The sequence below is a fragment of the Chrysoperla carnea genome, chromosome 1 (genome assembly GCF_905475395.1).
Source record: "Chrysoperla carnea chromosome 1, inChrCarn1.1, whole genome shotgun sequence".
Classification (NCBI taxonomy): Eukaryota; Metazoa; Arthropoda; class Insecta; order Neuroptera; family Chrysopidae; genus Chrysoperla; species Chrysoperla carnea.
Window position 1 is genome coordinate 85538252 of NC_058337.1, and position 12133 is coordinate 85550384.

The following is a 12133-nucleotide window of genomic DNA, read 5'->3' on the forward strand; positions in this document are numbered from 1 at the left end:
GGTTTTTGTTCGAAAACCGATCGTTGGTCCAAATGGTTTTGGAGAATTAATTTTTTTCTATCTGTGATATTGAAGCATTTCTTATTCAGAAAAAAAACTAAAATTTGTATTAGCACAAAAATGAAATAAAATTTTTTATGGACGTATAGAAGAACAAATGCTTCGTTTGTTTTACTGCGCCCATTGTAGACGTATTGAAATTTTTATTTTCGTCATAAATTACAAAAATAATACGAATTAAATTACAATTATACGTATAAAAGTTGTATATTTTTGTTTTAACGTTTTTATAATAATAATATTTATTTTTTTGTTTAAGACAAAAACATTAAGTAGGTACTTTAAATTCTAAAAAACTATTTAGAAAATGATTGTTATAAATACATATAGAAAAGAATATAGAAATAATATTTATTTGTTTAGAGTTATTATAATAAGTAACAATTTAGTCAATAAGGCCGTCTATAGACATTCGATATTTATGCCATTCAATTTTATAACAAGCTACCTAAGTGGCAGAAAACAGTACGTATTAAACAGTACGAAATTAATTTACCATTTTTCTCTGTACAACAAGGTTCTATTGGGCAAGATATAATATATAAAAAAATAAAATTGTTGCCTATTTTTTAGATAGTTCATTCATACTTTTGAATAGTAATGTTCTTAGTTATTGGTTTCATAACATAATACTGTGTCCAAAAAAAGTTGACATTTGAATTTAAACTGCGTGCGTTTGTTGTGCATTATGAATTCCTTCCGTCCAGCCCAACAGTCAACAAGGAATATTATTAGAATGTTATGCGTCATTTGCTCAACGCTATCCGCCTAAAAAGGCCGGAATGGTGGAAAGACAATTAATGGTTTTTACACCACGATAATGCATCAATGCTCAACCCATAATGATAATGCTCAACCCATATCGTTCCGCAAGCACTGTATTCACCTGGTCTGGCACCGTGTGATCTCTGGCTGCTCAGCAAGCTCAGAAGATCATTCCGGGGACACCGTTTTGATACGATAGAGGAGATTCAAGCCGCAGCGAAGACGGAACTGAAGGCAATCCCGGAATGTGACTAGAACCAGTGTTTCGAAGATTGGAAAATCTGTTAGCATAAGTGCATTGCATCGGGAGGAGATTACTTTGAAGGAGATGAAATTGATTTGGAAGAATAAATAAAGAATTATCAAAATAAATACAATGTCACCTTATGTTTTGGGCACAGTATACATTTATACCCAATGCCTACTGACACACTGTTAAAGTAAAGTCTGTTATCGTAGTTCTATTTAAACGCACAAGTTGCCCCATGGAAAAATGATTTTCTTAATATTGGGACTTGTATTACTTTTTTTGGATACACAGGGTGTCTAGCTAAGTTGGTAATATATGGAAAACTGTGATTTCAAAAATATTAACATTAAGCTATTCGCTGTTGACATAGATTGTATAGGGTGTTCACAAATTGAGTCAGTTTGATAGGAATGTTAATAATCGTTTAAAAATTTAGACCATTTTAAACAGATAATAAAAGAAACGGTTCAAGAAACCACTCCCGGGATATGTAGGAGTGTATTTAAACAATTTTGTAAAAGAACATTTACATGTATGAAATGCAAAGTTGGATACGTTGAGACAAAAACGAACAGAAGATAACTATTTTTACTTACGTCAACAATATAAATTTTAACGTAATGAATGAAAAATAATTTTTCGGCATTAATTATTTTGTTGTAAATTTTACATGACTGGTTAATTTTGATAACAGATAACGTGTTTTATAAGTAGGATTGGCATTGAAGTGGTCAAAACATTCTCATTGTTAAAAATTCATTCCTAAACAGTTATCTTTAGCTCATTGTTGCCTCAACGTATCCACCTTCGCGTTCCATACATGTAATTGTACTGTTACAAAATAGTTTAAATACACTCCTCCATATCTCGGGAGTAATTTCTTGAACCGGTTCCTTTATTATCTGTTTAAAATGGTCTACATATCTAAACGACCATTAACATTCCTATCAAACTTTATCATAATATAACCTAACAAATAAGTAAATACTAAATTAAAAATATGAACTTAAAAATAAATCCTATAGAAATCAATTCGTTCGTGCAACTAATTGTGGCACTTTGAATTCTAAATATTTTTAATATCATGTTTTTTGAGATGGAAAGCTATTAATTTTATAAACAGCTCCTTGCAATGTTTTGAAATTACTTTAGCGATGAGCAAAGGACATTAAATAATCAAATCACAATAACTTTTGCGGCATAGCTTATTAAAAAATGGAAGATTGTCTATGGGCCACTTTATATGAGGTTGAAAATCTTAAATGGTTTTTATTTGATAATATATCATGTTTATAGATATTTCACATGAATAAACTATAATATATTTGGATAAACGCCAAATCATTTTCTACTCTTGCTTGACTTTTATAAAATAATAATATAATAATAACGGAACATACCAAAAAAATGTGAACTTTCGCCTTTAAAAAATTTGTTGTCTGGAGAAATATTATAGATTTTTTATAAAAATCGAAAGTCGTCCTTGTTTTGTATGACTTATATTTCTTATAATTTTTATAAGTAAGCATAATTCAGCTCCTTTTCTCTACTCTGATTGTCAACCAATTTTCTTTACCTTTTTTAGTAGCTATTGACGAGCCTTAGTGTTATCAATACCAAAATTTTGGAAAGCATTTTCGACCGGTGGACACGTAAATAATTGAATGCCTCTATTTGTATTAATTCGACGCGGTAGAAAATAGCAAATAATTTTAATCAATAAAAAAATGATTAGGTATGTCAATAGATAATCAATTAAACCAATACAAAATTAATTATATAAAGCCATGACCCCTGTTTCCGATTTGTAAGGGCGTGTCCGAGGCGGAGATCTTTCAGGGGATTCTAGATGTAATTGTTTCAGAAAGGTCTTTAATTTTTAGCAGGTCATCTTCAATGCTCGGTGGCTCAGGTATTGTGTTGTTAAGATCGCCACATTGACTTTAAATCATGTTGGTTTCATAATAAAAAGTAACATATAAGGTATTGTTAAGGTCCTTGGTTTGATTCCCACACTATGAAAAATTATTTTCTAGTTAATTAAAGCATATGTATATACCTGATAACATGTACATTCTAATGATTAAAGTAAATTTTTCTGTCAAGATAAGTGAAACAATGAGCTTTTTTTAAAGAGAAATTGGTTTTTTTCAATACTTTTAATTTTTTTCTATAATTTTCACAGATATTTGCAATAAAAATACTGCTAGACAGAGAAGGATCAAAATTTCTATGTTGGGCTCACGTTTTAATTGTAGACTTTGTTATTGGATTCAACTGCTCGTCAAGCCCAACTTGACAACCAAAGTATACCTTGTTTGCAAAAAGTGAGAGGTTGGTGAAATAGTATGTTTTAAATGACTGTAGTAATACATTATTTAAAATCAAAATAAATAAATTAAAAAATAAAATAACACATAATAAAATTAATTCGTGTTAAGTCTTTAAAGTTATCGGTTTTTTCTATGATAAATGTATTTTTACATATGTTTTTTTTGTATGTTCAATCGTAAAAATTTTTATGGTCTTTTTTTTTTACTACTCCAAATCTGTTTGTCGGATAATTTATGATTTACCAGAATTATGAAAATATTATGGAATATAATTATTATTTATGTGGTTTTTATTTTTGAGTGTAAAAAGTCAAACAAAGGAAATTTTGTAAGATTTTTTTTATTTAATAAAAAAATTAATACGTTTTTATATTGATTTATTGAATTTTTTTATGATATGATCTAAAAATTTGATGTTTAGAATATTTATTAACGAGTTTTTGAGAATAATTCGATGATAATTAATAGCATCTATTATGCCATGTAAACGGCATACTCTTGTCACCCATATTAGGCCCTCGTACGGAAAAAGCCACCGCCTACGGAAAATTCAACTTTCACCTTTTCTATTCATTCTACATTTAGTTAATGGATAAATACGTAAGTATTTATTTCTGGTTGTATCTTTGATACAGCCGTAAGTTTGGCGTGAGGCCAGACATTACAATGTAGAATAGGATTTTCGAACCATTCGTTCAATTATCTCATACTTACTGAGTTCGCATGCACCAACAGATGGTAGTTAATCTTGTAGACCTGTTATCAAAATTTTGACCTATGGCACTCATTTTGATGTAAATTTGGATAAGAGGGGGGGTGGTTAAAATATATGCTCTTCTAGGGAATTGAAAAATAAATGTTGAAAATAGTAACAGGAATCGATAGAGGGATGAATTCCTAGCAAAAAGTGTAATTTAAGTATAATTCGGAAAGTCGAAACTTTCCGAGTAATTAGCAATTGAAATTCGGAGCTTTTAACATCGAATAATTGAAAAACTAGACATTTTTTGAAAAAATTTTATCGTTCACTTTTTTGGGTAATATAAAAATCTTGAAATTGAAAAAAAACCATTTTCACGAAAATTAAGGGAGTCATATTGAAAAGAAAATTTCTCGTACGTTTTTGTATGTTGTATTCAGCACTAAATTTAAGTTAATTGTTGCCGCTTTCCAATTTACTTAATGTAAGTACTGACACAATGCTCAAAATATTCATGCAATTTCGGATATATAGTTTTTGAATTATTGCAATTTAAATGTAAAAAAATTTTCGAAAAACACATAAAAAAGTCTTCATCGTTAAAAACTCGAAAAATAATAAAGTTACAAAACCATATAAGGCAAAAATTAAGCTCTTTTTCCGCAGAATATATTTTATCTTCAAAACTGTTTTTGTAACTTTATTATTTATCGAGTTATTTAACGATAAAGATATATATACATATATATTTTTTTTTATGCTTCGAAAATTTTTTTTGCATTTAAATTCTAATATTTTAAACACTTTATATCCGAAACTCCTTGAACTTTTGGTGCATGATTTCAGTGCTTAAGAAAATTGGAAAGCGGCAAGCATTCATTTTGGTTCCCGTGGTATATTCATCAGTTTTTGTTCTGAATAAAACATAAAAAAAAGTTTCGAGCAACTTTCTTTGGATTACAACTCCGTTAATTTTCGTGCAAATGACTTGAAACTTTTTTCCTGTTCATGATTTTTTATAGTACTTTAAAAAGTGTACGATAGGTATACTAAAAAAAAGTCAAAATTTTCAGTTATTTGACGTTAAATTCTCTGATTTTAAATGGCCAATAAATGGGGAAGTATTGACTTTTCGAAATATACTTGTATGACACTTTTTGCTAAGAATTCACCACTCTATCGATTCATTTTCATAATCTATTTTTCCATCTCCTGGGCAAAAGCACTACTCGGCATAGCATAACTTTTCTGCTTACCACCCAGCCACTTACCAAATTCTCAAGTCAATCGTTGCTATAAGAAAGGGAAAGAATTTAGAGGTTTAATCCTCGTTTACTGGAGTATTCTAAAGTTGTTATTAGGTATACATACAAGTTAGTATTAGGTAGTTGAACGTTGATCATCGGACCCTCAACTTAAATGTTACTTGTTATGAAACTAATAACAAATGCTGTCAACATAATTATAAAAAAGTTTTGAGTAACAAAATAACTTACCAACAATAAACTTCCAACAAAAAAGCTTCTACTACTTTACCATACAATAATAATTGGACGAGTGGGCAGATTTAATGGTTTTATCGTTACCTTGGTGAATAACCACAAAATATTCTTGTATGCGTTTATTGTGGGTTATTTGTAAATACATCTTTTATATAATAACGTACAAAATGTTATATGTAGAGTTTTCGACAATTATTTACTACGCAATAAGAATTGTTATATTTCATATAATGTAAAAAAATGATTGCTGAAAAAGATACCATTTAAAAAAGGTATAGTGGGATTATTGATTAAGGAATATGAGGAGTATGATTACGATAACAAGTCAAACATCAAAACGTTGGTTGTTAGTAATTATTGTATAAACATGCAATTTGTCATTCGGCTTTTGATCAGTAAATTTTAAAAACCATGGTCCCATAAAAACGGTAAAGTGCGAATTGGACTCGCGTAGAGTATAATCGGATTCCGTCATAAATAATCACTTTACCTTTAATGTAAATACAAATCAAATGAATATCTACAGAGTGTTTTAAAACTGCCCTGCAAAACTTTAGGGGATGTTCTCTAACTCAAACTTACGAAAAAAAGTATATGGAAACATATATAGGTGTGAAAATAATTTATTATCGAAATAGAGCCGGTTAAAGATTTATTTTTCTAACTGTCAGATGTTGTCAAAACAAGTGCTCGTTTATTTAGAAATTGAAAACAATTACTGCATATTGGTAATTGTTTGGCGGTGGTTTAAAATCTGACGATTTATTACTAACACTGCTTGCGGATTCAATAATCGTGTTAGTGCTGTAATAAGTGCAAAAAAGCTTGAATTCGTCGTGCTGAATGCTTTATTCTACAACACCTTTTATCCCATGATGTCCAGAGTAGCTCGGGTAGGTTGGGTATCCCAAGCACCAGGTACTCGTTGCCCGATTATGTCGCGATATTCGTGTTCAGCGGCCATAAAAATCCTCAAGCAATGAGTTAAGACCGATTATACAACGAATTTCTCGAAAACTCTATGAGATGGCGGAGATACCGTTTACCCCGTGGCACCTTAAGTTCATGGATGCAAGGTGAAAGAATTTCAATGTTCTTGCACCTAATTTTATAACTTTTATATATTTTTCTGAACTGTATACTAACAGCCAGTACAGCTAAGAACTTTTCAAAGTTGATTCACTAATTTCCTCTTAGACCAGAAATACTTACGCAAATGCAATTCTTCTGTCTAAATACAATCTCAAATATTTAATTTTAGTTATCTTTAAAAACTGACATTGTTAATTTTGAAAGCTTGCCTGAAAGTTTCTTCTAAAAGTGAATGTCCTTTGGACGGACTTTCGTTACTTGAACAAGACACTTTGGCAGATTATATAACGAATTTCCCGAAAACTCTAGGAGACGACGGAGATACCGCTTATCCCGTGGCCCCATAGGTAATCTCGGAGTTCAATAGTGATACAGTTTCACCACTCTTAACCGAATGCATATTATTTATGCAAATTGAATATTTTTAATTTTTTATAAATCAAGTTAGGTTACAAAGCTTCCTGACGAATCGAAACCGCATTCAAATCCGCCTTACTTTACAAATTTTTCGAACTTTGACTCTTTTTATTATTATTTTTTTATATTTGACTGTATTCAAAGAACATTCTTAACTCCATTATTTTATTTAATATTTAATTTTCATTGAAATATAATAACGTTTCTTGAAACATAATAATTAAATTAAAAAACGTACCTATATATATATTATTATTCTTTGAACATATTTTTTTTTATTAATATTATAACAATAGAAAATATGACAAAAATACGTCATCATACTAATAATAAAATAAAACACCCACTGCAGGGTTCTTTAATATTGTATATTAATTGAATAAACAAAAACATTCATAAAATATGCAATGTGTACTTATAAAGGTATTACAAAAGGTAGGTACCTACTCACCTTAAATCTCCAAGCATATGTGAGGGAAAATTAATAAAATATTTGTAGATAAGTATCAAAGGTTGCTATGTAATTCATGGTCCACCTAATTTTCATTCATAATTTATTTTTTATGAATATAATTATTAATTTTTTTTTCTTCACCTAATTAATATATACACGTGTTTTTGTAGAGATGAAATTTTTTATCGGTAACAGTTTTTTAGAGGCTTCCTGTTTTTATAAATAGCCGCCCGTGTTTAGTCAAATATCAGGAACTATACCTACTATGACAGTACTATTCGCATGCTATGGCACATTCTATCCATTATTCGCAATCAGTCCAATAAGTGTTTCTATAATGCAAGACTTCAAAAAGATAGAAAAGCATATTTGGCCGAAATCGTTAATTAAGCAAATAAAAATGAATTTTGGTTTACCTATCTGCTTGTAATTTTTTATGAATTTTTTCTTTCGTAATTCAATTTTTAAATCATTAGGCCGTCCAAAATAACTGAAAATAAGCGATTTCATGAACTAATTCAAAGGCAAAAAAGGAAGGTTTCGGCATCTAGTTTAAGACCCTACTAACGCGCAGCCTCAAAAGTGCTAGGGTTGCGATAATTAACGCTATGTATACATAAAAAACCGATTTTTGGCCAATATTTCGGAAACCATCAACTTTATGAAATATAGTTTTAAACAACAAATGTCGAAAATTTTTTTTCCTAAAAAATTTAAAATCAAAAATTTTCACATCTTCAGCCATTTTCTCGAAAATTGGGAAAACGGTCAAATATTTATTATATTTATATCCTAATTAACAATATCTTGGTAATTGAATGTAAAATTTTCCTTGTAAATACTTATCAAAAACCCCAAATTCATTGATTTATCTACTCCACAATTTATTTATTTTTAATAATCGTCATTACCAAAAATAATTTATATTTTCGCCGCTTTTTTTGTGTAACGGTATGAAACGACAGCGTTAATTTTTAGAATATCCTTTTTGGAATAAACACTCCAACTGTATAAATTTGTGTGTGTCATCTTCTTCGAAAATTGTTTTTTGTAAAAAAATAGTTGTAATTGAGGCACGTGTTGTGTTTAAAAGATGAAACTAGCTCATCGATTAATGACTAGGCAAAAGTATATTATTTGAGCAAAACACCATAGTTTTTGTAAGGCATGCTATTTTCATTAAAAAAGTTAAAAATTATACCAGCTCAAATACCTTACATTTTCGACACCCGGTTGATGGTGCAATTTTTTGCAAACAAGCCCTATTATAATCTCCTTCAATCTTTGTATCCAATTATCAAAGACCTGACGTTATCCATAGAGATAAAGTATATTCAATAATATTTTGTGAAAGTCAATCATTTAAAATTACTTTGATATTTTTGATTTTGGAACAGATTGAACAGAATGGTGTATAATCAAAGCGAAAAATTTACCAATTTTTAGATTAAATAAAAATAAAAAGAGATATTCATCAAATGTTTTTGTTGTTGTTGTTGTTAGTTGTATGTTATAAATTGTATATAACTTTGCGTAGCTGTTTGCTATCTTTAATTTGTTTGTGACAAACCACCAACCCCAAAAAAACGTATAGGGAAGGGTCGAAATAAATATTATATTGTATTTACTTATCCGTAAATATAGAGCCAGCTCGTTCGATAATATACTAGTCACATGATTGGATAGATATACAGAGCATTTGAAAACTATTGAAACAGTCAAAAGACGTGAGACACTTTTTTTCTTTATTTTAGAAAAAATCATACGTAACTACCTATAATGAAGTAATATAATAAAGTATTTGTTCATTTCTACGAAATTATCATACAAATTTATTTGAAATAGTTGTTTTCAGCTAGCTTTAGTTCACGCTGTAGTTATAATCGCAAAAAAATAGCCTTCCGGAACTTTTGGAAAAATAACACAGAGTAATTAAAAATTATAAAGTAATATTATTGATTCATTTCTAAGAAATTATCTGTGTAATAATTACTTATTTGAAGTAGATTTTCGCCAAACGTTTGATGACGCTGTAATCAATAAAAAATTATTTCGTAATTTTTGGAAAATTATAATTATGAAAAATTTGCAGTTCATTTCATAAAGTTCTTATGAAATTTTCAATTTTTGTAATTTGTTTCTAAACTAACGTTGGCAATCGCTATAACCGCAAAAAATATTCACTAACAAGTTATTTTCCATAACAAATTTTATACGATTATAGCGTTAACTAAAGTGAATTAAAAAAAATTACCTTTTTTACAATGGAGAATCTGAATCTGTAAAAAAAAAACGGGGGCAGGGGTTGCCATTTTAGTTTTTAAAGTTGAACCTTCTCAAGCCTATAAGATTAGTGGAGGAGAGAAGGGGTCGTGGATATAAAATTTCTTTTCATTATAGAACTTTTTTCAAATATTGGACACGTGGTTTTTCGTTTTCCAAAACAAAGCGAGTTTAGAAAATATCGTTGAAAGGTTATTCAAAGTGAAATAGCATTTTGTAAAATTTCCTTTGAGAACCTAGAATTCCTGGCATAATTTCTGCAACGTGATTCGAATTCTTTTAGGTAACAATTAATAAATATACTGCTGAAATTTATTAAAGAAACATAATTTTTGCACATAATTTCAAACAGCTGTATCTCCGCGAAAATTGAAAGGATCGTCATTGAATTCGGAACCTAAGTAGCTCATTTGAAAGCTTGTACCTTCTCGTTTTGGAACTTTGGATATTAATTTACAAAATCAACACAATAAATTTGTAATTAAGCAAATATTAATTTTAAAAAAAAATGTTTCTTCTCGTATTTACCCATAACGCACTACGCAACTACGGACAGAAAGGTTTATTTTTTTAAATTAATATTTGTTAATTTGAAAATTTATTGTGTTTACATTAATAAATCACAAAAATAACCCTTGCATGATGTACCCATTTTTGACACATCCAAGGAATGTGTCAATGGAGGATATCGACCCTCGTTGCCGGCTCTGCAAAAAACGCATTTTTTCCCTAATTTCTTGTTTCCTGATTGTAATTCTACTCTCAGTAAATTTCAATATAACGGTACTAAACTGAGGTAAGTTCTATAGTATAAATATTTACGTAACATATGTATTAATTTAACCTAACAACCTAGAACATAGATTTTAAGGTATAAGGTATAATATATTAGAAAAATTTACACGGGTGTTCACTAAAATTTAAACCTGTACTGTTATGTGTTCATTGCCCGATTTAAGCAGCACTGAGCATTGTAGACACGACCTGACATAAAAAAGAAACAAACAAAAAAATGTTTTTTTTGTAATAACAATTTAAGTTAATTAAGCAGCTTCATGTTGGTTTTATTTTGTTTATAAAGGATTTCCAATAATAAATAAACTGCTTCAAAGATCTACAGTTCATTCTCACTAACATTGAAACAAAAGAAGCTTTACTCACCGGAAGCAAATATGCGAAAAAAACTAAATTTACTAAATAAGAAGTCAGTTCTCATGTATAGGAACCTATCTAGGCTAATTATTAAGGGCAAAAATTTTCGTTAAAAATGCACGATATTTATGCGTTGCACTTTGCATCTCGATTTGTTTGTAGATTTTATATAATTTTAGAAGGTTATTATCTCGTACCCCCTGAATATACCCAGGCCGCAAAAAATTATGAAAACGGGGCTGACATTCGCTATTTGCGAAGGCAATCATGATTTTTTTTTCTTATTTTCAAATGGTTTTGAAGTTGCGATTATCTTGATAAAACTGTTGATTCGTGAGTCTATTAAAACTCACATCTTTACCCATAAAAAGAGCCGTGGTAGAGTTAAAACGACCAAATGCAACAAGCAACATGCATTTTTAAGATGAAAAAAGTTTGGCATATTTTAATTTTTTTGTTTAGTGTTTTTTGTTTACAGCTTACTGAAAATTTAAAATGACTTCGCCTACCAGAAGATTATTCCTTTTAAAATATGTGCATACAATTATTAATATTCAATTACTAAAGTAAGTAAAGTATTCCCCAGAAATATTTTGGTAATTTTTCTCATTTTATCGTGTAGATACTTTCTAAACAGATTCATCACATTCCTCAGTTTTTATCGCTTTAAATTAAATAATCGATTTTTAATACTAAAGGTTGCCATAATTCGGAAACACCTTAGTTCATGAAAAATATCGCTCTGATAATTTTTGTCTTAAGATGAACTTCGTAAATAAATTAAAGTCCGACGAATAGAGTATTTGCAACCCTTAAAAAAGCTGCAAGTTTTTCACACTAATGTGCTGCTGGGCTGCTGCTAATCGATCCGAATATCTCATTCTTCTTGTGTGCCGTATATATGTATACTATCATTTATGAATAGAAATAATAATGACTTTCACTTTTTTTTTTTTTTTAATTGGAACAAAATAAGGGACAAACTCAATAGAGAAATAGTTCCCCGAACGTAGACATGCCCCGGGGCCCCTTTAACTCGAGTTCCGCCTCTGTAGCTAATATACCTTTTGCTGCGTTGAGTATTAAATAAACACTATGTATACAATATTTGATTTTGAAGTTTAT